Consider the following 25976-nt stretch of genomic DNA (forward strand, 5'->3'; position numbering starts at 1 on the left):
GTAAATGTGTTGTGTGCCAAACCGTTCAATGTGATCTGGGACACCAATTTGTCTTTCTAAAACAACGTTTGTGAAGGAGTCACTCTCATGAGTCATTGAGTGATGCCATTGACTGCACAGTCCCTGCCACGCAATCTGTATATGTCACATTTTGAGATTGCCTTGGAAACCTTACTGGGCAGGTACTAAAAAATACCTGTAACCAGGTACTATCACCTAATGGAAACTTTAAAGATCGAGCTGAGTCAAGTTAAGCCAAGCTAGGTAGGTGCTAGTGGAAAAGGGCTATTAGAGATCACAAACTCTGATCGAAATTGAGGCCATTCAATTTCGGTGTAAAGACGTTAAACTACATATGTGAAGGTCTCATAATGGTTTCACCTCTGCTGATAATTACCCACGCCTTTTTTCACACCTTGGCTCATGTGATGTGTTTCATAGTTGGTCAACGACCCTGGTAAAGACAACCCCATCTAGGGTTTAAATACCTGGGACTCTCCAACATTTAGTTTTAGATCTAACGAAGGTTCTCAGAGGAGAGGTGAAAGGTCTTCAAGGCACTTAGAGAATTCCAGCTGCTTTCTTTCAAAGCTCATCAGACTACCATGACGTGGATGACTGGGAACCCTTTTTTCTCATTCACTGTGTGCAGTCCCTCTGGAGTCATCCCTGTTGGAGCTTGTCAGTAGCAAAGGCCTGAAGGTACAAAAATGAATACTGAAGAGAGCTTAACACCATTCCTGCTTGAATTTGAAGACCGATTTAAGTCTATCCTTTCAGAGTTCCAGACTTAAACACATACTTCCTGTGGCTCGTTGGTCTAGGCGTATGATTCTCGCTTTGGGTGCGAGAGGTCCCGGGTTCAAATCCCGGACGAGCCCCCTTAAAATCACAAGCTCTTAGCTTCATGGAATTCTTTGGAAAGACACATTCCTTCTGGGGCATTGTAAATGTGTTGTGTGCCAAACCGTTCAATGTGATCTGGGACACCAATTTGTCTTTCTAAAACAACGTTTGTGAAGGAGTCATTGAGTGATGCCATTGACTGCACAGTCCCTGCCACGCAATCTGTATATGTCACATTTTGAGATTGCCTTGGAAACCTTACTGGGCAGGTACTAAAAAATACCTGTAACCAGGTACTATCACCTAATGGAAACTTTAAAGATCGAGCTGAGTCAAGTTAAGCCAAGCTAGGTAGGTGCTAGTGGAAAAGGGCTATTAGAGATCACAAACTCTGATCGAAATTGAGGCCATTCAATTTCGGTGTAAAGACGTTAAACTACATATGTGAAGGTCTCATAATGGTTTCACCTCTGCTGATAATTACCCACGCCTTTTTTCCACCCCTTGGCTCATGTGATGTGTTTCATAGTTGGTCAACGACCCTGGTAAAGACAACCCGCTCTGGGTTTTAAATACCTGGGACTCTCCAACGTTTAGTTTTAGATCTAACGAAGGTTCTCAGAGGAGAGGTGAAAGGTCTTCAAGGCACTTAGAGAATTCCAGCTGCTTTCTTTCAAAGCTCATCAGACTACCATGACGTGGATGACTGGGAACCCTTTTTTCTCATTCACTGTGTGCAGTCCCTCTGGAGTCATCCCTGTTGGAGCTTGTCAGTAGCAAAGGCCTGAAGGTACAAAAATGAATACTGAAGAGAGCTTAACACCATTCCTGCTTGAATTTGAAGACCGATTTAAGTCTATCCTTTCAGAGTTCCAGACTTAAACACAGGCTTCCTGTGGCTCGTTGGTCTAGGCGTATGATTCTCGCTTTGGGTGCGAGAGGTCCCGGGTTCAAATCCCGGACGAGCCCCCTTAAAATCACAAGCTCTTAGCTTCATGGAATTCTTTGGAAAGACACATTCCTTCTGGGGCATTGTAAATGTGTTGTGTGCCAAACCGTTCAATGTGATCTGGGACACCAATTTGTCTTTCTAAAACAACGTTTGTGAAGGAGTCACTCTCATGAGTCATTGAGTGATGCCATTGACTGCACAGTCCCTGCCACGCAATCTGTATATGTCACATTTTGAGATTGCCTTGGAAACCTTACTGGGCAGGTACTAAAAAAATACCTGTAACCAGGTACTATCACCTAATGGAAACTTTAAAGATCGAGCTGAGTCAAGTTAAGCCAAGCTAGGTAGGTGCTAGTGGAAAAGGGCTATTAGAGATCACAAACTCTGATCAAAATTGAGGCCATTCAATTTCGGTGTAAAGACGTTAAACTACATATGTGAAGGTCTCATAATGGTTTCACCTCTGCTGATAATTACCCACGCCTTTTTTCACACCTTGGCTCATGTGATGTGTTTCATAGTTGGTCAACGACCCTGGTAAAGACAACCCCATCTAGGGTTTAAATACCTGGGACTCTCCAACGTTTAGTTTTAGATCTAACGAAGGTTCTCAGAGGAGAGGTGAAAGGTCTTCAAGGCACTTAGAGAATTCCAGCTGCTTTCTTTCAAAGCTCATCAGACTACCATGACGTGGATGACTGGGAACCCTTTTTTCTCATTCACTGTGTGCAGTCCCTCTGGAGTCATCCCTGTTGGAGCTTGTCAGTAGCAAAGGCCTGAAGGTACAAAAATGAATACTGAAGAGAGCTTAACACCATTCCTGCTTGAATTTGAAGACCGATTTAAGTCTATCCTTTCAGAGTTCCAGACTTAAACACAGGCTTCCTGTGGCTCGTTGGTCTAGGCGTATGATTCTCGCTTTGGGTGCGAGAGGTCCTGGGTTCAAATCCCGGACGAGCCCCCTTAAAATCACAAGCTCTTATCTTCATGGAATTCTTTGGAAAGACACATTCCTTCTGGGGCATTGTAAATGTGTTGTGTGCCAAACCGTTCAATGTGATCTGGGACACCAATTTGTCTTTCTAAAACAACGTTTGTGAAGGAGTCACTCTCATGAGTCATTGAGTGATGCCATTGACTGCACAGTCCCTGCCACGCAATCTGTATATGTCACATTTTGAGATTGCCTTGGAAACCTTACTGGGCAGGTACTAAAAAAATACCTGTAACCAGGTACTATCACCTAATGGAAACTTTAAAGATCGAGCTGAGTCAAGTTAAGCCAAGCTAGGTAGGTGCTAGTGGAAAAGGGCTATTAGAGATCACAAACTCTGATCGAAATTGAGGCCATTCAATTTCGGTGTAAAGACGTTAAACTACATATGTGAAGGTCTCATAATGGTTTCACCTCTGCTGATAATTACCCACGCCTTTTTTCACACCTTGGCTCATGTGATGTGTTTCATAGTTGGTCAACGACCCTGGTAAAGACAACCCCATCTAGGGTTTAAATACCTGGGACTCTCCAACGTTTAGTTTTAGATCTAACGAAGGTTCTCAGAGGAGAGGTGAAAGGTCTTCAAGGCACTTAGAGAATTCCAGCTGCTTTCTTTCAAAGCTCATCAGACTACCATGACGTGGATGACTGGGAACCCTTTTTTCTCATTCACTGTGTGCAGTCCCTCTGGAGTCATCCCTGTTGGAGCTTGTCAGTAGCAAAGGCCTGAAGGTACAAAAATGAATACTGAAGAGAGCTTAACACCATTCCTGCTTGAATTTGAAGACCGATTTAAGTCTATCCTTTCAGAGTTCCAGACTTAAACACAGGCTTCCTGTGGCTCGTTGGTCTAGGCGTATGATTCTCGCTTTGGGTGCGAGAGGTCCCGGGTTCAAATCCTGGACGAGCCCCCTTAAAATCACAAGCTCTTAGCTTCATGGAATTCTTTGGAAAGACACATTCCTTCTGGGGCATTGTAAATGTGTTGTGTGCCAAACCGTTCAATGTGATCTGGGACACCAATTTGTCTTTCTAAAACAACGTTTGTGAAGCAGTCATTGAGTGATGCCATTGACTGCACAGTCCCTGCCACGCAATCTGTATATGTCACATTTTGAGATTGCCTTGGAAACCTTACTGGGCAGGTACTAAAAAAATACCTGTAACCAGGTACTATCACCTAATGGAAACTTTAAAGATCGAGCTGAGTCAAGTTAAGCCAAGCTAGGTAGGTGCTAGTGGAAAAGGGCTATTAGAGATCACAAACTCTGATCAAAATTGAGGCCATTCAATTTCGGTGTAAAGACGTTAAACTACATATGTGAAGGTCTCATAATGGTTTCACCTCTGCTGATAATTACCCACGCCTTTTTTCCACCCCTTGGCTCATGTGATGTGTTTCATAGTTGGTCAACGACCCTGGTAAAGACAACCCGCTCTGGGTTTTAAATACCTGGGACTCTCCAACGTTTAGTTTTAGATCTAACGAAGGTTCTCAGAGGAGAGGTGAAAGGTCTTCAAGGCACTTAGAGAATTCCAGCTGCTTTCTTTCAAAGCTCATCAGACTACCATGACGTGGATGACTGGGAACCCTTTTTTCTCATTCACTGTGTGCAGTCCCTCTGGAGTCATCCCTGTTGGAGCTTGTCAGTAGCAAAGGCCTGAAGGTACAAAAATGAATACTGAAGAGAGCTTAACACCATTCCTGCTTGAATTTGAAGACCGATTTAAGTCTATCCTTTCAGAGTTCCAGACTTAAACACAGGCTTCCTGTGGCTCGTTGGTCTAGGCGTATGATTCTCGCTTTGGGTGCGAGAGGTCCCGGTTTCAAATCCCGGACGAGCCCCCTTAAAATCACAAGCTCTTAACTTCATGGAATTCTTTGGAAAGACACATTCCTTCTGGGGCATTGTAAATGTGTTGTGTGCCAAACCGTTCAATGTGATCTGGGACACCAATTTGTCTTTCTAAAACAACGTTTGTGAAGCAGTCACTCTCATGAGTCATTGAGTGATGCCATTGACTGCACAGTCCCTGCCACGCAATCTGTATATGTCACATTTTGAGATTGCCTTGGAAACCTTACTGGGCAGGTACTAAAAAAATACCTGTAACCAGGTACTATCACCTAATGGAAACTTTAAAGATCGAGCTGAGTCAAGTTAAGCCAAGCTAGGTAGGTGCTAGTGGAAAAGGGCTATTAGAGATCACAAACTCTGATCGAAATTGAGGCCATTCAATTTCGGTGTAAAGACGTTAAACTACATATGTGAAGGTCTCATAATGGTTTCACCTCTGCTGATAATTACCCACGCCTTTTTTCACACCTTGGCTCATGTGATGTGTTTCATAGTTGGTCAACGACCCTGGTAAAGACAACCCCATCTAGGGTTTAAATACCTGGGACTCTCCAATGTTTAGTTTTAGATCTAACGAAGGTTCTCAGAGGAGAGGTGAAAGGTCTTCAAGGCACTTAGAGAATTCCAGCTGCTTTCTTTCAAAGCTCATCAGACTACCATGACGTGGATGACTGGGAACCCTTTTTTCTCATTCACTGTGTGCAGTCCCTCTGGAGTCATCCCTGTTGGAGCTTGTCAGTAGCAAAGGCCTGAAGGTACAAAAATGAATACTGAAGAGAGCTTAACACCATTCCTGCTTGAATTTGAAGGCCGATTTAAGTCTATCCTTTCAGAGTTCCAGACTTAAACACCGGCTTCCTGTGGCTCGTTGGTCTAGGCGTATGATTCTCGCTTTGGGTGCGAGAGGTCCCGGGTTCAAATCCTGGACGAGCCCCCTTAAAATCACAAGCTCTTAGCTTCATGGAATTCTTTGGTAAGACACATTCCTTCTGGGGCATTGTAAATGTGTTGTGTGCCAAACCGTTCAATGTGATCTGGGACACCAATTTGTCTTTCTAAAACAACGTTTGTGAAGGAGTCACTCTCATGAGTCATTGAGTGATGCCATTGACTGCACAGTCCCTGCCACGCAATCTGTATATGTCACATTTTGAGATTGCCTTGGAAACCTTACTGGGCAGGTACTAAAAAATACCTGTAACCAGGTACTATCACCTAATGGAAACTTTAAAGATCGAGCTGAGTCAAGTTAAGCCAAGCTAGGTAGGTGCTAGTGGAAAAGGGCTATTAGAGATCACAAACTCTGATCGAAATTGAGGCCATTCAATTTCGGTGTAAAGACGTTAAACTACATATGTGAAGGTCTCATAATGGTTTCACCTCTGCTGATAATTACCCACGCCTTTTTTCCACCCCTTGGCTCATGTGATGTGTTTCATAGTTGGTCAACGACCCTGGTAAAGACAACCCGCTCTGGGTTTTAAATACCTGGGACTCTCCAACGTTTAGTTTTAGATCTAACGAAGGTTCTCAGAGGAGAGGTGAAAGGTCTTCAAGGCACTTAGAGAATTCCAGCTGCTTTCTTTCAAAGCTCATCAGACTACCATGACGTGGATGACTGGGAACCCTTTTTTCTCATTCACTGTGTGCAGTCCCTCTGGAGTCATCCCTGTTGGAGCTTGTCAGTAGCAAAGGCCTGAAGGTACAAAAATGAATACTGAAGAGAGCTTAACACCATTCCTGCTTGAATTTGAAGGCCGATTTAAGTCTATCCTTTCAGAGTTCCAGACTTAAACACAGGCTTCCTGTGGCTCGTTGGTCTAGGCGTATGATTCTCGCTTTGGGTGCGAGAGGTCCCGGGTTCAAATCCCGGACGAGCCCCCTTAAAATCACAAGCTCTTAGCTTCATGGAATTCTTTGGAAAGACACATTCCTTCTGGGGCATTGTAAATGTGTTGTGTGCCAAACCGTTCAATGTGATCTGGGACACCAATTTGTCTTTCTAAAACAACGTTTGTGAAGGAGTCACTCTCATGAGTCATTGAGTGATGCCATTGACTGCACAGTCCCTGCCACGCAATCTGTATATGTCACATTTTGAGATTGCCTTGGAAACCTTACTGGGCAGGTACTAAAAAAATACCTGTAACCAGGTACTATCACCTAATGGAAACTTTAAAGATCGAGCTGAGTCAAGTTAAGCCAAGCTAGGTAGGTGCTAGTGGAAAAGGGCTATTAGAGATCACAAACTCTGATCGAAATTGAGGCCATTCAATTTCGGTGTAAAGACGTTAAACTACATATGTGAAGGTCTCATAATGGTTTCACCTCTGCTGATAATTACCCACGCCTTTTTTCCACCCCTTGGCTCATGTGATGTGTTTCATAGTTGGTCAACGACCCTGGTAAAGACAACCCGCTCTGGGTTTTAAATACCTGGGACTCTCCAACGTTTAGTTTTAGATCTAACGAAGGTTCTCAGAGGAGAGGTGAAAGGTCTTCAAGGCACTTAGAGAATTCCAGCTGCTTTCTTTCAAAGCTCATCAGACTACCATGACGTGGATGACTGGGAACCCTTTTTTCTCATTCACTGTGTGCAGTCCCTCTGGAGTCATCCCTGTTGGAGCTTGTCAGTAGCAAAGGCCTGAAGGTACAAAAATGAATACTGAAGAGAGCTTAACACCATTCCTGCTTGAATTTGAAGACCGATTTAAGTCTATCCTTTCAGAGTTCCAGACTTAAACACAGGCTTCCTGTGGCTCGTTGGTCTAGGCGTATGATTCTCGCTTTGGGTGCGAGAGGTCCCGGGTTCAAATCCCGGACGAGCCCCCTTAAAATCACAAGCTCTTAGCTTCATGGAATTCTTTGGAAAGACACATTCCTTCTGGGGCATTGTAAATGTGTTGTGTGCCAAACCGTTCAATGTGATCTGGGACACCAATTTGTCTTTCTAAAACAATGTTTGTGAAGGAGTCACTCTCATGAGTCATTGAGTGATGCCATTGACTGCACAGTCCCTGCCATGCAATCTGTATATGTCACATTTTGAGATTGCCTTGGAAACCTTACTGGGCAGGTACTAAAAAAATACCTGTAACCAGGTACTATCACCTAATGGAAACTTTAAAGATCGAGCTGAGTCAAGTTAAGCCAAGCTAGGTAGGTGCTAGTGGAAAAGGGCTATTAGAGATCACAAACTCTGATCGAAATTGAGGCCATTCAATTTCGGTGTAAAGACGTTAAACTACATATGTGAAGGTCTCATAATGGTTTCACCTCTGCTGATAATTACCCACGCCTTTTTTCCACCCCTTGGCTCATGTGATGTGTTTCATAGTTGGTCAACGACCCTGGTAAAGACAACCCGCTCTGGGTTTTAAATACCTGGGACTCTCCAACGTTTAGTTTTAGATCTAACGAAGGTTCTCAGAGGAGAGGTGAAAGGTCTTCAAGGCACTTAGAGAATTCCAGCTGCTTTCTTTCAAAGCTCATCAGACTACCATGACGTGGATGACTGGGAACCCTTTTTTCTCATTCACTGTGTGCAGTCCCTCTGGAGTCATCCCTGTTGGAGCTTGTCAGTAGCAAAGGCCTGAAGGTACAAAAATGAATACTGAAGAGAGCTTAACACCATTCCTGCTTGAATTTGAAGGCCGATTTAAGTCTATCCTTTCAGAGTTCCAGACTTAAACACAGGCTTCCTGTGGCTCGTTGGTCTAGGCGTATGATTCTCGCTTTGGGTGCGAGAGGTCCCGGGTTCAAATCCCGGACGAGCCCCCTTAAAATCACAAGCTCTTAGCTTCATGGAATTCTTTGGAAAGACACATTCCTTCTGGGGCATTGTAAATGTGTTGTGTGCCAAACCGTTCAATGTGATCTGGGACACCAATTTGTCTTTCTAAAACAACGTTTGTGAAGGAGTCACTCTCATGAGTCATTGAGTGATGCCATTGACTGCACAGTCCCTGCCACGCAATCTGTATATGTCACATTTTGAGATTGCCTTGGAAACCTTACTGGGCAGGTACTAAAAAAATACCTGTAACCAGGTACTATCACCTAATGGAAACTTTAAAGATCGAGCTGAGTCAAGTTAAGCCAAGCTAGGTAGGTGCTAGTGGAAAAGGGCTATTAGAGATCACAAACTCTGATCGAAATTGAGGCCATTCAATTTCGGTGTAAAGACGTTAAACTACATATGTGAAGGTCTCATAATGGTTTCACCTCTGCTGATAATTACCCACGCCTTTTTTCCACCCCTTGGCTCATGTGATGTGTTTCATAGTTGGTCAACGACCCTGGTAAAGACAACCCGCTCTGGGTTTTAAATACCTGGGACTCTCCAACGTTTAGTTTTAGATCTAACGAAGGTTCTCAGAGGAGAGGTGAAAGGTCTTCAAGGCACTTAGAGAATTCCAGCTGCTTTCTTTCAAAGCTCATCAGACTACCATGACGTGGATGACTGGGAACCCTTTTTTCTCATTCACTGTGTGCAGTCCCTCTGGAGTCATCCCTGTTGGAGCTTGTCAGTAGCAAAGGCCTGAAGGTACAAAAATGAATACTGAAGAGAGCTTAACACCATTCCTGCTTGAATTTGAAGACCGATTTAAGTCTATCCTTTCAGAGTTCCAGACTTAAACACAGGCTTCCTGTGGCTCGTTGGTCTAGGCGTATGATTCTTGCTTTGGGTGCGAGAGGTCCCGGGTTCAAATCCCGGACGAGCCCCCTTAAAATCACAAGCTCTTAGCTTCATGGAATTCTTTGGAAAGACACGTTCCTTCTGGGGCATTGTAAATGTGTTGTGTGCCAAACCGTTCAATGTGATCTGGGACACCAATTTGTCTTTCTAAAACAACGTTTGTGAAGGAGTCACTCTCATGAGTCATTGAGTGATGCCATTGACTGCACAGTCCCTGCCACGCAATCTGTATATGTCACATTTTGAGATTGCCTTGGAAACCTTACTGGGCAGGTACTAAAAAAATACCTGTAACCAGGTACTATCACCTAATGGAAACTTTAAAGATCGAGCTGAGTCAAGTTAAGCCAAGCTAGGTAGGTGCTAGTGGAAAAGGGCTATTAGAGATCACAAACTCTGATCGAAATTGAGGCCATTCAATTTCGGTGTAAAGACGTTAAACTACATATGTGAAGGTCTCATAATGGTTTCACCTCTGCTGATAATTACCCACGCCTTTTTTCACACCTTGGCTCATGTGATGTGTTTCATAGTTGGTCAACGACCCTGGTAAAGACAACCCCATCTAGGGTTTAAATACCTGGGACTCTCCAATGTTTAGTTTTAGATCTAACGAAGGTTCTCAGAGGAGAGGTGAAAGGTCTTCAAGGCACTTAGAGAATTCCAGCTGCTTTCTTTCAAAGCTCATCAGACTACCATGACGTGGATGACTGGGAACCCTTTTTTCTCATTCACTGTGTGCAGTCCCTCTGGAGTCATCCCTGTTGGAGCTTGTCAGTAGCAAAGGCCTGAAGGTACAAAAATGAATACTGAAGAGAGCTTAACACCATTCCTGCTTGAATTTGAAGGCCGATTTAAGTCTATCCTTTCAGAGTTCCAGACTTAAACACCGGCTTCCTGTGGCTCGTTGGTCTAGGCGTATGATTCTCGCTTTGGGTGCGAGAGGTCCCGGGTTCAAATCCTGGACGAGCCCCCTTAAAATCACAAGCTCTTAGCTTCATGGAATTCTTTGGTAAGACACATTCCTTCTGGGGCATTGTAAATGTGTTGTGTGCCAAACCGTTCAATGTGATCTGGGACACCAATTTGTCTTTCTAAAACAACGTTTGTGAAGGAGTCACTCTCATGAGTCATTGAGTGATGCCATTGACTGCACAGTCCCTGCCACGCAATCGGTATATGTCACATTTTGAGATTGCCTTGGAAACCTTACTGGGCAGGTACTAAAAAATACCTGTAACCAGGTACTATCACCTAATGGAAACTTTAAAGATCGAGCTGAGTCAAGTTAAGCCAAGCTAGGTAGGTGCTAGTGGAAAAGGGCTATTAGAGATCACAAACTCTGATCGAAATTGAGGCCATTCAATTTCGGTGTAAAGACGTTAAACTACATATGTGAAGGTCTCATAATGGTTTCACCTCTGCTGATAATTACCCACGCCTTTTTTCCACCCCTTGGCTCATGTGATGTGTTTCATAGTTGGTCAACGACCCTGGTAAAGACAACCCGCTCTGGGTTTTAAATACCTGGGACTCTCCAACGTTTAGTTTTAGATCTAACGAAGGTTCTCAGAGGAGAGGTGAAAGGTCTTCAAGGCACTTAGAGAATTCCAGCTGCTTTCTTTCAAAGCTCATCAGACTACCATGACGTGGATGACTGGGAACCCTTTTTTCTCATTCACTGTGTGCAGTCCCTCTGGAGTCATCCCTGTTGGAGCTTGTCAGTAGCAAAGGCCTGAAGGTACAAAAATGAATACTGAAGAGAGCTTAACACCATTCCTGCTTGAATTTGAAGGCCGATTTAAGTCTATCCTTTCAGAGTTCCAGACTTAAACACAGGCTTCCTGTGGCTCGTTGGTCTAGGCGTATGATTCTCGCTTTGGGTGCGAGAGGTCCCGGGTTCAAATCCCGGACGAGCCCCCTTAAAATCACAAGCTCTTAGCTTCATGGAATTCTTTGGAAAGACACATTCCTTCTGGGGCATTGTAAATGTGTTGTGTGCCAAACCGTTCAATGTGATCTGGGACACCAATTTGTCTTTCTAAAACAACGTTTGTGAAGGAGTCACTCTCATGAGTCATTGAGTGATGCCATTGACTGCACAGTCCCTGCCACGCAATCTGTATATGTCACATTTTGAGATTGCCTTGGAAACCTTACTGGGCAGGTACTAAAAAAATACCTGTAACCAGGTACTATCACCTAATGGAAACTTTAAAGATCGAGCTGAGTCAAGTTAAGCCAAGCTAGGTAGGTGCTAGTGGAAAAGGGCTATTAGAGATCACAAACTCTGATCGAAATTGAGGCCATTCAATTTCGGTGTAAAGACGTTAAACTACATATGTGAAGGTCTCATAATGGTTTCACCTCTGCTGATAATTACCCACGCCTTTTTTCCACCCCTTGGCTCATGTGATGTGTTTCATAGTTGGTCAACGACCCTGGTAAAGACAACCCGCTCTGGGTTTTAAATACCTGGGACTCTCCAACGTTTAGTTTTAGATCTAACGAAGGTTCTCAGAGGAGAGGTGAAAGGTCTTCAAGGCACTTAGAGAATTCCAGCTGCTTTCTTTCAAAGCTCATCAGACTACCATGACGTGGATGACTGGGAACCCTTTTTTCTCATTCACTGTGTGCAGTCCCTCTGGAGTCATCCCTGTTGGAGCTTGTCAGTAGCAAAGGCCTGAAGGTACAAAAATGAATACTGAAGAGAGCTTAACACCATTCCTGCTTGAATTTGAAGACCGATTTAAGTCTATCCTTTCAGAGTTCCAGACTTAAACACAGGCTTCCTGTGGCTCGTTGGTCTAGGCGTATGATTCTCGCTTTGGGTGCGAGAGGTCCCGGGTTCAAATCCCGGACGAGCCCCCTTAAAATCACAAGCTCTTAGCTTCATGGAATTCTTTGGAAAGACACATTCCTTCTGGGGCATTGTAAATGTGTTGTGTGCCAAACCGTTCAATGTGATCTGGGACACCAATTTGTCTTTCTAAAACAATGTTTGTGAAGGAGTCACTCTCATGAGTCATTGAGTGATGCCATTGACTGCACAGTCCCTGCCATGCAATCTGTATATGTCACATTTTGAGATTGCCTTGGAAACCTTACTGGGCAGGTACTAAAAAAATACCTGTAACCAGGTACTATCACCTAATGGAAACTTTAAAGATCGAGCTGAGTCAAGTTAAGCCAAGCTAGGTAGGTGCTAGTGGAAAAGGGCTATTAGAGATCACAAACTCTGATCGAAATTGAGGCCATTCAATTTCGGTGTAAAGACGTTAAACTACATATGTGAAGGTCTCATAATGGTTTCACCTCTGCTGATAATTACCCACGCCTTTTTTCCACCCCTTGGCTCATGTGATGTGTTTCATAGTTGGTCAACGACCCTGGTAAAGACAACCCGCTCTGGGTTTTAAATACCTGGGACTCTCCAACGTTTAGTTTTAGATCTAACGAAGGTTCTCAGAGGAGAGGTGAAAGGTCTTCAAGGCACTTAGAGAATTCCAGCTGCTTTCTTTCAAAGCTCATCAGACTACCATGACGTGGATGACTGGGAACCCTTTTTTCTCATTCACTGTGTGCAGTCCCTCTGGAGTCATCCCTGTTGGAGCTTGTCAGTAGCAAAGGCCTGAAGGTACAAAAATGAATACTGAAGAGAGCTTAACACCATTCCTGCTTGAATTTGAAGGCCGATTTAAGTCTATCCTTTCAGAGTTCCAGACTTAAACACAGGCTTCCTGTGGCTCGTTGGTCTAGGCGTATGATTCTCGCTTTGGGTGCGAGAGGTCCCGGGTTCAAATCCCGGACGAGCCCCCTTAAAATCACAAGCTCTTAGCTTCATGGAATTCTTTGGAAAGACACATTCCTTCTGGGGCATTGTAAATGTGTTGTGTGCCAAACCGTTCAATGTGATCTGGGACACCAATTTGTCTTTCTAAAACAACGTTTGTGAAGGAGTCACTCTCATGAGTCATTGAGTGATGCCATTGACTGCACAGTCCCTGCCACGCAATCTGTATATGTCACATTTTGAGATTGCCTTGGAAACCTTACTGGGCAGGTACTAAAAAAATACCTGTAACCAGGTACTATCACCTAATGGAAACTTTAAAGATCGAGCTGAGTCAAGTTAAGCCAAGCTAGGTAGGTGCTAGTGGAAAAGGGCTATTAGAGATCACAAACTCTGATCGAAATTGAGGCCATTCAATTTCGGTGTAAAGACGTTAAACTACATATGTGAAGGTCTCATAATGGTTTCACCTCTGCTGATAATTACCCACGCCTTTTTTCCACCCCTTGGCTCATGTGATGTGTTTCATAGTTGGTCAACGACCCTGGTAAAGACAACCCGCTCTGGGTTTTAAATACCTGGGACTCTCCAACGTTTAGTTTTAGATCTAACGAAGGTTCTCAGAGGAGAGGTGAAAGGTCTTCAAGGCACTTAGAGAATTCCAGCTGCTTTCTTTCAAAGCTCATCAGACTACCATGACGTGGATGACTGGGAACCCTTTTTTCTCATTCACTGTGTGCAGTCCCTCTGGAGTCATCCCTGTTGGAGCTTGTCAGTAGCAAAGGCCTGAAGGTACAAAAATGAATACTGAAGAGAGCTTAACACCATTCCTGCTTGAATTTGAAGACCGATTTAAGTCTATCCTTTCAGAGTTCCAGACTTAAACACAGGCTTCCTGTGGCTCGTTGGTCTAGGCGTATGATTCTTGCTTTGGGTGCGAGAGGTCCCGGGTTCAAATCCCGGACGAGCCCCCTTAAAATCACAAGCTCTTAGCTTCATGGAATTCTTTGGAAAGACACGTTCCTTCTGGGGCATTGTAAATGTGTTGTGTGCCAAACCGTTCAATGTGATCTGGGACACCAATTTGTCTTTCTAAAACAACGTTTGTGAAGGAGTCACTCTCATGAGTCATTGAGTGATGCCATTGACTGCACAGTCCCTGCCACGCAATCTGTATATGTCACATTTTGAGATTGCCTTGGAAACCTTACTGGGCAGGTACTAAAAAAATACCTGTAACCAGGTACTATCACCTAATGGAAACTTTAAAGATCGAGCTGAGTCAAGTTAAGCCAAGCTAGGTAGGTGCTAGTGGAAAAGGGCTATTAGAGATCACAAACTCTGATCGAAATTGAGGCCATTCAATTTCGGTGTAAAGACGTTAAACTACATATGTGAAGGTCTCATAATGGTTTCACCTCTGCTGATAATTACCCACGCCTTTTTTCACACCTTGGCTCATGTGATGTGTTTCATAGTTGGTCAACGACCCTGGTAAAGACAACCCCATCTAGGGTTTAAATACCTGGGACTCTCCAATGTTTAGTTTTAGATCTAACGAAGGTTCTCAGAGGAGAGGTGAAAGGTCTTCAAGGCACTTAGAGAATTCCAGCTGCTTTCTTTCAAAGCTCATCAGACTACCATGACGTGGATGACTGGGAACCCTTTTTTCTCATTCACTGTGTGCAGTCCCTCTGGAGTCATCCCTGTTGGAGCTTGTCAGTAGCAAAGGCCTGAAGGTACAAAAATGAATACTGAAGAGAGCTTAACACCATTCCTGCTTGAATTTGAAGGCCGATTTAAGTCTATCCTTTCAGAGTTCCAGACTTAAACACAGGCTTCCTGTGGCTCGTTGGTCTAGGCGTATGATTCTCGCTTTGGGTGCGAGAGGTCCCGGGTTCAAATCCTGGACGAGCCCCCTTAAAATCACAAGCTCTTAGCTTCATGGAATTCTTTGGTAAGACACATTCCTTCTGGGGCATTGTAAATGTGTTGTGTGCCAAACCGTTCAATGTGATCTGGGACACCAATTTGTCTTTCTAAAACAACGTTTGTGAAGGAGTCACTCTCATGAGTCATTGAGTGATGCCATTGACTGCACAGTCCCTGCCACGCAATCTGTATATGTCACATTTTGAGATTGCCTTGGAAACCTTACTGGGCAGGTACTAAAAAATACCTGTAACCAGGTACTATCACCTAATGGAAACTTTAAAGATCGAGCTGAGTCAAGTTAAGCCAAGCTAGGTAGGTGCTAGTGGAAAAGGGCTATTAGAGATCACAAACTCTGATCGAAATTGAGGCCATTCAATTTCGGTGTAAAGACGTTAAACTACATATGTGAAGGTCTCATAATGGTTTCACCTCTGCTGATAATTACCCACGCCTTTTTTCCACCCCTTGGCTCATGTGATGTGTTTCATAGTTGGTCAACGACCCTGGTAAAGACAACCCGCTCTGGGTTTTAAATACCTGGGACTCTCCAACGTTTAGTTTTAGATCTAACGAAGGTTCTCAGAGGAGAGGTGAAAGGTCTTCAAGGCACTTAGAGAATTCCAGCTGCTTTCTTTCAAAGCTCATCAGACTACCATGACGTGGATGACTGGGAACCCTTTTTTCTCATTCACTGTGTGCAGTCCCTCTGGAGTCATCCCTGTTGGAGCTTGTCAGTAGCAAAGGCCTGAAGGTACAAAAATGAATACTGAAGAGAGCTTAACACCATTCCTGCTTGAATTTGAAGACCGATTTAAGTCTATCCTTTCAGAGTTCCAGACTTAAACACAGGCTTCCTGTGGCTCGTTGGTCTAGGCGTATGATTCTCGCTTTGGGTGCGAGAGGTCCCGGGTTCAAATCCCGGACGAGCCCCCTTAAAATCACAAGCTCTTAGCTTCATGGAATTCTTTGGAAAGACACATTCCTTCTGGGGCATTGTAAATGTGTTGTGTGCCAAACCGTTCAATGTGATCTGGGACACCAATTTGTCTTTCTAAAACAACGTTTGTGAAGGAGTCACTCTCATGAGTCATTGAGTGATGCCATTGACTGCACAGTCCCTGCCACGCAATCTGTATATGTCACATTTTGAGATTGCCTTGGAAACCTTACTGGACAGGTACTAAAAAATACCTGTAACCAGGTACTATCACCTAATGGAAACTTTAAAGATCGAGCTGAGTCAAGTTAAGCCAAGCTAGGTAGGTGCTAGTGGAAAAGGGCTATTAGAGATCACAAACTCTGATCGAAATTGAGGCCATTCAATTTCGGTGTAAAGACGTTAAACTACATATGTGAAGGTCTCATAATGGTTTCACCTCTGCTGATAATTACCCACGCCTTTTTTCACACCTTGGCTCATGTGATGTGTTTCATAGTTGGTCAACGACCCTGGTAAAGACAACCCCATCTAGGGTTTAAATACCTGGGACTCTCCAACATTTAGTTTTAGATCTAACGAAGGTTCTCAGAGGAGAGGTGAAAGGTCTTCAAGGCACTTAGAGAATTCCAGCTGCTTTCTTTCAAAGCTCATCAGACTACCATGACGTGGATGACTGGGAACCCTTTTTTCTCATTCACTGTGTGCAGTCCCTCTGGAGTCATCCCTGTTGGAGCTTGTCAGTAGCAAAGGCCTGAAGGTACAAAAATGAATACTGAAGAGAGCTTAACACCATTCCTGCTTGAATTTGAAGACCGATTTAAGTCTATCCTTTCAGAGTTCCAGACTTAAACACAGGCTTCCTCTGGCTCGTTGGTCTAGGCGTATGATTCTCGCTTAGGGTGCGAGAGGTCCCGGGTTCAAATCCCGGACGAGCCCCCTTAAAATCACAAGCTCTTAGCTTCATGGAATTCTTTGGAAAGACACATTCCTTCTGGGGCATTGTAAATGTGTTGTGTGCCAAACCGTTCAATGTGATCTGGGACACCAATTTGTCTTTCTAAAACAACGTTTGTGAAGGAGTCACTCTCATGAGTCATTGAGTGATGCCATTGACTGCACAGTCCCTGCCACGCAATCTGTATATGTCACATTTTGAGATTGCCTTGGAAACCTTACTGGGCAGGTACTAAAAAATACCTGTAACCAGGTACTATCACCTAATGGAAACTTTAAAGATCAAGCTGAGTCAAGTTAAGCCAAGCTAGGTAGGTGCTAGTGGAAAAGGGCTATTAGAGATCACAAAGTCTGATCGAAATTGAGGCCATTCAATTTCGGTGTAAAGACGTTAAACTACATATGTGAAGGTCTCATAATGGTTTCACCTCTGCTGATAATTACCCACGCCTTTTTTCACACCTTGGCTCATGTGATGTGTTTCATAGTTGGTCAACGACCCTGGTAAAGACAACCCCATCTAGGGTTTAAATACCTGGGACTCTCCAACATTTAGTTTTAGATCTAACGAAGGTTCTCAGAGGAGAGGTGAAAGGTCTTCAAGGCACTTAGAGAATTCCAGCTGCTTTCTTTCAAAGCTCATCAGACTACCATGACGTGGATGACTGGGAACCCTTTTTTCTCATTCACTGTGTGCAGTCCCTCTGGAGTCATCCCTGTTGGAGCTTGTCAGTAGCAAAGGCCTGAAGGTACAAAAATGAATACTGAAGAGAGCTTAACACCATTCCTGCTTGAATTTGAAGGCCGATTTAAGTCTATCCTTTCAGAGTTCCAGACTTAAACACATACTTCCTGTGGCTCGTTGGTCTAGGCGTGTGATTCTTGCTTAGGGTGCGAGAGGTCCCGGGTTCAAATCCCGGACGAGCCCCCTTAAAATCACAATCTCTTACCTTCATGGAATTCTTTGGTAAGACACATTCCTTCTGGGGCATTGTAAATGTGTTGTGTGCCAAACCTTTCTATGTCATCTGTGACATCAACTTGTATTTCTAAAATAACGTTGATGATTTTGTGAAGGAGTCACTCTCATGACTCATTGAGTGATGCCATTGACTGCACAGTCCCTGCCACGCAATCTGTATATGTCACATTTTGAGATTGCCTTGGAAACCTTACTGGGCAGGTACTAAAAAATACCTGTAACCAGGTACTATCACCTAATGGAAACTTTAAAGATCGAGCTGAGTCAAGTTAAGCCAAGCTAGGTAGGTGCAAGTGGAAAAGCGTTAGAGATCACAAAGTCTGATCGAAATTGAGGCCATTCAATTTCGGTGTAAAGACGTTAAACTACATATGTGAAGGTCTCATAATGGTTTCACCTCTGCTGATAATTACCCACGCCTTTTTTCCACCCCTTGGCTCATGTGATGTGTTTCATAGTTGGTCAACGACCCTGGTAAAGACAACCCGCTCTGGGTTTTAAATACCTGGGACTCTCCAACGTTTAGTTTTAGATCTAACGAAGGTTCTCAGAGGAGAGGTGAAAGGTCTTCAAGGCACTTAGAGAATTCCAGCTGCTTTCTTTCAAAGCTCATCAGACTACCATGACGTGGATGACTGGGAACCCTTTTTTCTCATTCACTGTGTGCAGTCCCTCTGGAGTCATCCCTGTTGGAGCTTGTCAGTAGCAAAGGCCTGAAGGTACAAAAATGAATACTGAAGAGAGCTTAACACCATTCCTGCTTGAATTTGAAGGCCGATTTAAGTCTATCCTTTCAGAGTTCCAGACTTAAACACAGGCTTCCTGTGGCTCGTTGGTCTAGGCGTATGATTCTCGCTTTGGGTGCGAGAGGTCACGGGTTCAAATCCTGGACGAGCCCCCTTAAAATCACAAGCTCTTAGCTTCATGGAATTCTTTGGTAAGACACATTCCTTCTGGGGCATTGTAAATGTGTTGTGTGCCAAACTGTTCAATGTGATCTGGGACACCAATTTGTCTTTCTAAAACAACGTTTGTGAAGGAGTCACTCTCATGAGTCATTGAGTGATGCCATTGACTGCACAGTCCCTGCCACGCAATCTGTATATGTCTCATTTTGAGATTGCCTTGGAAACCTTACTGGGCAGGTACTAAAAAATACCTGTAACCAGGTACTATCACCTAATGGAAACTTTAAAGATCGAGCTGAGTCAAGTTAAGCCAAGCTAGGTAGGTGCTAGTGGAAAAGGGCTATTAGAGATCACAAACTCTGATCGAAATTGAGGCCATTCAATTTCGGTGTAAAGACGTTAAACTACATATGTGAAGGTCTCATAATGGTTTCACCTCTGCTGATAATTACCCACGCCTTTTTTCCACCCCTTGGCTCATGTGATGTGTTTCATAGTTGGTCAACGACCCTGTTAAAGACAACCCGCTCTGGGTTTTAAATACCTGGGACTCTCCAACGTTTAGTTTTAGATCTAACGAAGGTTCTCAGAGGAGAGGTGAAAGGTCTTCAAGGCACTTAGAGAATTCCAGCTGCTTTCTTTCAAAGCTCATCAGACTACCATGACGTGGATGACTGGGAACCCTTTTTTCTCATTCACTGTGTGCAGTCCCTCTGGAGTCATCCCTGTTGGAGCTTGTCAGTAGCAAAGGCCTGAAGGTACAAAAATGAATACTGAAGAGAGCTTAACACCATTCCTGCTTGAATTTGAAGGCCGATTTAAGTCTATCCTTTCAGAGTTCCAGACTTAAACACATGCTTCCTGTGGCTCGTTGGTCTAGGCGTATGATTCTCGCTTAGGGTGCGAGAGGTCCCGGGTTCAAATCCCGGACGAGCCCCCTTAAGATCACAAGCTCTTACCTTCATGGAATTCTTTGGTAAGACACATTCCTTCTGGGGCATTGTAAATGTGTTGTGTGCCAAACCTTTCTATGTCATCTGTGACATCAACTTGTATTTCTAAAATAACGTTGATGATTTTGTGAAGGAGTCACTCTCATGATTCATTGAGTGATGCCATTGACTGCACAGTCCCTGCCACGCAATCTGTTTATGTCACATTTTGAGATTGCCTTGGAAACCTTACTGGGCAGGTACTAAAAAAATACCTGTAACCAGGTACTATCACCTAATGGAAACTTTAAAGATCGAGCTGAGTCAAGTTAAGCCAAGCTAGGTAGGTGCAAGTGGAAAAGCGTTAGAGATCACAAACTCTGATCGAAATTGAGGCCATTCAATTTCGGTGTAAAGACGTTAAACTACATATGTGAAGGTCTCATAATGGTTTCACCTCTGCTGATAATTACCCACGCCTTTTTTCCACCCCTTGGCTCATGTGATGTGTTTCATAGTTGGTCAATGACCCTGGCAAAGACAACCCGCTCTGGGTTTTAAATACCTGGGACTCTCCAACGTTTAGTTTTAGATCTAACGAAGGTTCTCAGAGGAGAGGTGAAAGGTCTTCAAGGCACTTAGAGAATTCCAGCTGCTTTCTTTCAAAGCTCATCAGACTACCATGACGTGGATGACTGGGAACCCTTTTTTCTCATTCACTGTGTGCAGTCCCTCTGGAGTCATCCCTGTTGGAGCTTGTCAGTAGCAAAGGCCTGAAGGTACAAAAATGAATACTGAAGAGAGCTTAACACCATTCCTGCTTGAATTTGAAGGCCGATTTAAGTCTATCCTTTCAGAGTTCCAGACTTAAACACATGCTTCCTGTGGCTCGTTGGTCTAGGCGTATGATTCTTGCTTAGGGTGCGAGAGGTCCCGGGTTCAAATCCCGGACGAGCCCCCTTAAAATCACAAGCTCTTAGCTTCATGGAATTCTTTGGTAAGACACATTCCTTCTGGGGCATTGTAAATGTGTTGTGTGCCAAACCGTTCAATGTGCTGTGTGACACCAATTTGTCTTTCTAAAACAACGTTTGTGAAGGAGTCACTCTCATGAGTCATTGAGTGATGCCATTGACTGCACAGTCCCTGCCACGCAATCTGTATATGTCACATTTTGAGATTGCCTTGGAAACCTTACTGGGCAGGTACTAAAAAATTCCTGTAACCAGGTACTATCACCTAATGGAAACTTTAAAGATCGAGCTGAGTCAAGTTAAGCCAAGCTAGGTAGGTGCTAGTGGAAAAGGGCTATTAGAGATCACAAACTCTGATCGAAATTGAGGCCATTCAATTTCGGTGTAAAGACGTTAAACTACATATGTGAAGGTCTCATAATGGTTTCACCTGAAACCTCTGCTGATATTTACCCACGCCTTTTTTCCACCCCTTGGCTCATGTGATGTGTTTCATAGTTGGTCAACGACCCTGGTAAAGACAACCCGCTCTGGGTTTTAAATACCTGGGACTCTCCAACGTTTAGTTTTAGATCTAACGAAGGTTCTCAGAGGAGAGGTGAAAGGTCTTCAAGGCACTTAGAGAATTCCAGCTGCTTTCTTTCAAAGCTCATCAGACTACCATGACGTGGATGACTGGGAACCCTTTTTTCTCATTCACTGTGTGCAGTCCCTCTGGAGTCATCCCTGTTGGAGCTTGTCAGTAGCAAAGGCCTGAAGGTACAAAAATGAATACTGAAGAGAGCTTAACACCATTCCTGCTTGAATTTGAAGGCCGATTTAAGTCTATCCTTTCAGAGTTCCAGACTTAAACACAGGCTTCCTGTGGCTCGTTGGTCTAGGCGTATGATTCTCGCTTAGGGTGCGAGAGGTCCCGGGTTCAAATCCCGGACGAACCCCCTTAAGATCACAAGCTCTTACCTTCATGGAATTCTTTGGTAAGTGTGGAGCAGGGAAATTATTTTACTGCTATTGTTAAATAATAAATATAATCTGCAGCATGGATATTGCATTCAGAGGTTGAACAGTGTGTGTCTTTCAGAAAGACTAAGTGGCAGGCTGACAGGAAGTTGCAGAGAGTTTGCAGAAGTGAAAGCAGGAAGTTATTTTGAGCAGCAGGCTAAGACGATCATTGCTTTAACAATGTAACAGATAGCTTTAAGATGGCCTTAAGATGTTTATGATGATGTTAACTTTGTATTTCAGGTGCAGTTATGGCTATTTTGTACACATTGCATATCTGTGCTTATTTGAGTTGATGTTCAGGTTCTTTAAAGGTCTTAAGCTTCACTGACATGACTGTTCAGGTGATACATGCTGAGGGAAAACTAGAACATAGAAGGAATTGCAATACATGCTTACAAAACACTTATATCAGGTCATTTTATATTAAGGTTTTAGCAGAGGTTCTTGGTTAAAACATTTATTTAGTAGAGGACATATACATAGTCTCAGTTAGGTTGTAACACATAAGGATGAGCCTCTGGTCTGGTAAAAGGTCAGAAGTGCGAGAGGTGACATAGAGGCTGAGTGAGGTCGTGACACACACACATGAGTTAGAATTATTTATAGGAAAGAGGTTCGTCATGTCTGGTTGGAACTGCGAAAGTGTCTCGGTAAAAGAGGAACCGTCCTTGTCGTCTCGGCAAGAAAGAGAAACTGAAAGGTAGAAAGGAAGTGCCGGCTATGAAAATAGAAGATGATGTTCTTTCAAATTGGGTTAAAAGTCATTGTGGTGTTGATCTGATCTATGTATAAAATGTATCTGTGACGTTAAAGGGGCGTCATTAAATTTAAGCCCTGACAGTATAAAAATCTGTGTATGCTTTGAGTAAGTTGAAGATCAATTGCTGTCTGCGTACAGAGTTGTCTTCCCACACGTGTGTAGTCATTAAAATCATTGTTTGACCAAGATCTTCTGGACCATGGTGGTTTGTACTCTCCTTCCTCAATTTTGAACCTTAACATTTGGGGGCTCGTCCAGTGGTTGAGGAGGGAGAATTGGAGGTGTAGATGGAGAAATTTGGTCTTAGGTGGTCTGACGGGCAGACATGAATTCCAGTGGTCGAAGTGAGTGGGCATAAGCCGGCTTATCCAAAGGTAAGGCACTACCTGTTGAATTATTTCCAAAGTGTGCCAAATTGGATATGATAAAATTTAAGTCTACTCACTGAAGTTACTGGTGGATGTCTGTTTTGATTTTGATGAAAAATCTCATGAGTTGAAGCAGTTAGAGTTCTGCTAAGAAGAAATGAAAGCAGTTAGAGTCTGCTAAAGCAGTTTGAGTCTGCGAGGAAAAGTTTAAATACTGGGTTGAAGTCCCAAAGAAATTGAGTTAGAGTCTCAAGTAGTTTGGTAGGGAATTTGGTCATTTTGTGGGTTAAAGTCCCGGTTGGTCATTAGGTCAGACCTTTGTTGGTCAATTTGTGGGTTAGAGTCCCCATTGTCCATCAGGGTAGATCTGCCTCAGTCATACACTTGTTTTGGGTGTTGATTGTTGTTTCAAAGTATTATAAATTATTCTAGAACGGCAGTTAGAGTCTGCTAGGAAGCGCAGTGCTCAGAGGTAACGCTTGCCAATGCCAAGGACGCTTAGGCATTGTCCTCGAAGAGGGATAGTCAGTTGGTCACTGTGGAGCTTGGGGCACTCCAGAATAACTAGGAGTTAGAGTCTCCTTACCGTTTGGAACGGTACCTGCGTTTTTTTGGTCAGAAGAAGTTGGACTTCGGGCGTGTAACTTTAACTTAACACTTCGGGGTAAGCCTTGGCTGTGAAACGCCAAAAAATAGAGCTTCGGGCAAAGTTTGGGTTGGTTGACGCTTTTAAATTGAGTTAGGGACTTTAGAGATGAGGCCAGAAACTGTTGGACAGATACTGGTTAATTGATTACAAAAAAGTTGGACTTTTTCGGTGGGACCGTTAACTTAAATTTGTCGAAATTGTGTAGGCGCTAAAGCTGACAGATCTGGCAGTAGTTGTAAATATAAGACGTCTTTGTAATATAAAGTGAGAGGAGGCTGTGTGTCGAGTCAGTAATGCACTGACTGTCTGCTGCTATTTTTAGACGGTGTGTGTGAGTGTGAAAAGGCAAATGAGTAAGTAGTGAACTGTTTAAACCACAGTTGGTTTTACAAATACTGCTGCAAACATTGTTGAGTGTGTGTTTAAGATGCCATTTATGTTTATTAGAGGACTATAAATAAAGTTTTGAGTTGCCGTAGTGGATGTATAGTAATTGACTGAATTTGGATGTAGATATATAAATATAGTGAGGGCACTGTTTAGACTTAAGACTAACATATTACTTCTTTCCAGCAATAGTTGCTGGTGTGTTTTATTTTTCAATTTCTTGTGTGTGCGGTGAGAATTAATGGAGGTTTCCATTTTTTGTTTGTTTTTTACTTGCTCTTTTTGATTATGACAAGTATGTCTAAAATACTCTTAGGAAAGTGTGTTTTGAGTTATATTCCTCAACTCTGGTCACAGTTTAAGTGTGAATGCGGTGACTAGAAGCTTTGACATGATGAATAAAGGTGTGAGAGGTATTTCTTTGGTGATGTAAAGTAGGATGTTTTAAAGTTTGAAAGTGTTTTTAATTTGAGAGAGGCATGAGTGATGTTATAAGAGTTTGAGTTTCTTTTTCTTTCAGTTCAAGAACGCATAAGTACATACACTTGGTACACCCGTTTACTCTTTGACTTTATTAAAACAGACGGTGTATTTGAGTCTGAATTTCAGTAATTGTATGTTGATATGGTAATTTAGTTTATGTTAGGTGAAGGAGATGTCCATCTCTGCGTCTTGCAGGATTGAAAGTGAGCACGTTGAAGGTTGTGATGTGAATGCTGTGAGTACTCGATTTGAATGATTCTGTGTGATTTGAACAAAATAATAAATAACTAATAATAATAACTCATAGGCGAGTGTGTGAACAGAGGAAGTCTGCAGAGTGTGTCTGCGTGAAATAAGGGTGTATTGTTTTTACATGAAGATTTAGTAGAACCAAAGTAGAACGTTACAAACAAACAGATAAAAAAGTAAAATGAAGAGAGAAAATAACTGACAATTACATTAATGAATAGAAAACACACATACACAAAGTGCCATATGTGAAATTATTCTAGGAAGGAATCAGAAGTGAGATAGTTTAATATAAGATGCAATGAAGGAAGCAGCTTACACTCCTTTAATTTCCAGAGCCAGTGTGTTCCCTCCCCTGCCCACTTGGGCCCCGTATCAGGCGAGTATGGAAGGCTGGATAGCCCATGACGGGTAAGATCCCACCTCGAAACCCTGGGACAACCTAAGGCAGGCACAGTCACGATTACTCGGCCTCACTCAGTCCCTGTGAGCTCAGACTCACTGGTGAGATGAAGTGAAGAAGACGGGACCTCAAGGGTAAAGCCGCTGGGCTAAGGCGGAGGGGGTAAGTGGCAAGTGGAGCCCTAACTTCTGGCTGAGGACAAGGAATGCTGTTATTTAAGGGGAAATCAAAATGAGGGTTAGTAAATTTGGGAAAGAAACTGACGGCTTAAGTGGAGAATTATGAAGGAGTCTGACACACTGCAAAAGCAACATACACAAACATAAAATGCATTAACCTTATAAAGACAAGACAAGCTCATGATGATTATTTGTATAGATACTGATTAAACCTGGCTTAGAACACAAAGATATGTAATGAAGATCAGCTTGCTACTTATATGAGTGGTAGAATGGTGTGACTGGTTAATAGAATACATTTGAGTTTGTAGTTGAGGAATAACTCAAAGAAGCTATATGACAAAGGGAGTTATGAAAATAAAAGTGATTAAAGTAGTTTTAAAAAGAGTGACTTAGGAGTGCTCTCTCGTACTGAGTGATCAAAACCAGTGATCACTGTAGAAAGAAATAAAATGATTTAATAAGGTGGTAATGTTTAAACATATGTTTCTGTTGTTACAGCAACTCATTGAGAGATGACTCAGTATGCAAATTAGCTGGAGTGAGTGGTGACGGAGGAACTTCCTGTGTGTGTGTGTGTGTGTGTGTGTGTGTGTGTGTGTGTGTGTGTGTGTGTGTGTGTGTGTGACTGAGGAAGTGACTTTCAGAAGAGGAAGCATGGCAGACAAGAGAAGTACAGATTTGGGTAGGAAATAGTTTATAGTTTAGTGATTATATGT

The 25976-nt window shown here is 43.2% G+C and overlaps 15 non-coding genes across 15 annotated transcripts; all 15 read left to right on the forward strand.

The window, feature by feature from the left end:
• The first annotated feature begins 809 nt into the window (after positions 1-809).
• On the forward strand, positions 810-881 carry trnap-ugg (transfer RNA proline (anticodon UGG)). Its single transcript has one exon. It is a non-coding gene; the product is annotated as a tRNA-Pro (tRNA).
• Positions 882-1743: 862 nt separating this feature from the next.
• On the forward strand, positions 1744-1815 carry trnap-ugg (transfer RNA proline (anticodon UGG)). Its single transcript has one exon. It is a non-coding gene; the product is annotated as a tRNA-Pro (tRNA).
• An 875-nt stretch (positions 1816-2690) lies between these two features.
• trnap-ugg (transfer RNA proline (anticodon UGG)) lies at positions 2691-2762 on the forward strand. The gene has a single exon. It is a non-coding gene; the product is annotated as a tRNA-Pro (tRNA).
• Positions 2763-6466: 3704 nt separating this feature from the next.
• trnap-ugg (transfer RNA proline (anticodon UGG)) lies at positions 6467-6538 on the forward strand. The gene has a single exon. It is a non-coding gene; the product is annotated as a tRNA-Pro (tRNA).
• An 876-nt stretch (positions 6539-7414) lies between these two features.
• On the forward strand, positions 7415-7486 carry trnap-ugg (transfer RNA proline (anticodon UGG)). Its single transcript has one exon. It is a non-coding gene; the product is annotated as a tRNA-Pro (tRNA).
• Positions 7487-8362: 876 nt separating this feature from the next.
• trnap-ugg (transfer RNA proline (anticodon UGG)) lies at positions 8363-8434 on the forward strand. Its single transcript has one exon. It is a non-coding gene; the product is annotated as a tRNA-Pro (tRNA).
• An 876-nt stretch (positions 8435-9310) lies between these two features.
• On the forward strand, positions 9311-9382 carry trnap-ugg (transfer RNA proline (anticodon UGG)). The gene has a single exon. It is a non-coding gene; the product is annotated as a tRNA-Pro (tRNA).
• A 1822-nt stretch (positions 9383-11204) lies between these two features.
• On the forward strand, positions 11205-11276 carry trnap-ugg (transfer RNA proline (anticodon UGG)). Its single transcript has one exon. It is a non-coding gene; the product is annotated as a tRNA-Pro (tRNA).
• An 876-nt stretch (positions 11277-12152) lies between these two features.
• trnap-ugg (transfer RNA proline (anticodon UGG)) lies at positions 12153-12224 on the forward strand. The gene has a single exon. It is a non-coding gene; the product is annotated as a tRNA-Pro (tRNA).
• An 876-nt stretch (positions 12225-13100) lies between these two features.
• Positions 13101-13172, forward strand: trnap-ugg (transfer RNA proline (anticodon UGG)). Its single transcript has one exon. It is a non-coding gene; the product is annotated as a tRNA-Pro (tRNA).
• An 876-nt stretch (positions 13173-14048) lies between these two features.
• trnap-ugg (transfer RNA proline (anticodon UGG)) lies at positions 14049-14120 on the forward strand. Its single transcript has one exon. It is a non-coding gene; the product is annotated as a tRNA-Pro (tRNA).
• A 1822-nt stretch (positions 14121-15942) lies between these two features.
• Positions 15943-16014, forward strand: trnap-ugg (transfer RNA proline (anticodon UGG)). The gene has a single exon. It is a non-coding gene; the product is annotated as a tRNA-Pro (tRNA).
• An 874-nt stretch (positions 16015-16888) lies between these two features.
• Positions 16889-16960, forward strand: trnap-agg (transfer RNA proline (anticodon AGG)). Its single transcript has one exon. It is a non-coding gene; the product is annotated as a tRNA-Pro (tRNA).
• A 2773-nt stretch (positions 16961-19733) lies between these two features.
• trnap-agg (transfer RNA proline (anticodon AGG)) lies at positions 19734-19805 on the forward strand. The gene has a single exon. It is a non-coding gene; the product is annotated as a tRNA-Pro (tRNA).
• Positions 19806-20686: 881 nt separating this feature from the next.
• trnap-agg (transfer RNA proline (anticodon AGG)) lies at positions 20687-20758 on the forward strand. Its single transcript has one exon. It is a non-coding gene; the product is annotated as a tRNA-Pro (tRNA).
• Positions 20759-25976: the final 5218 nt, after the last annotated feature.

Source organism: Mchenga conophoros, linkage group LG18, assembly GCF_057382185.1.
Source record: "Mchenga conophoros isolate Kocher_MC1m ecotype Shallow Benthic linkage group LG18, M_conophoros_male_GT1.1, whole genome shotgun sequence".
In the NCBI taxonomy this organism is placed as follows: domain Eukaryota; kingdom Metazoa; phylum Chordata; class Actinopteri; order Cichliformes; family Cichlidae; genus Mchenga; species Mchenga conophoros.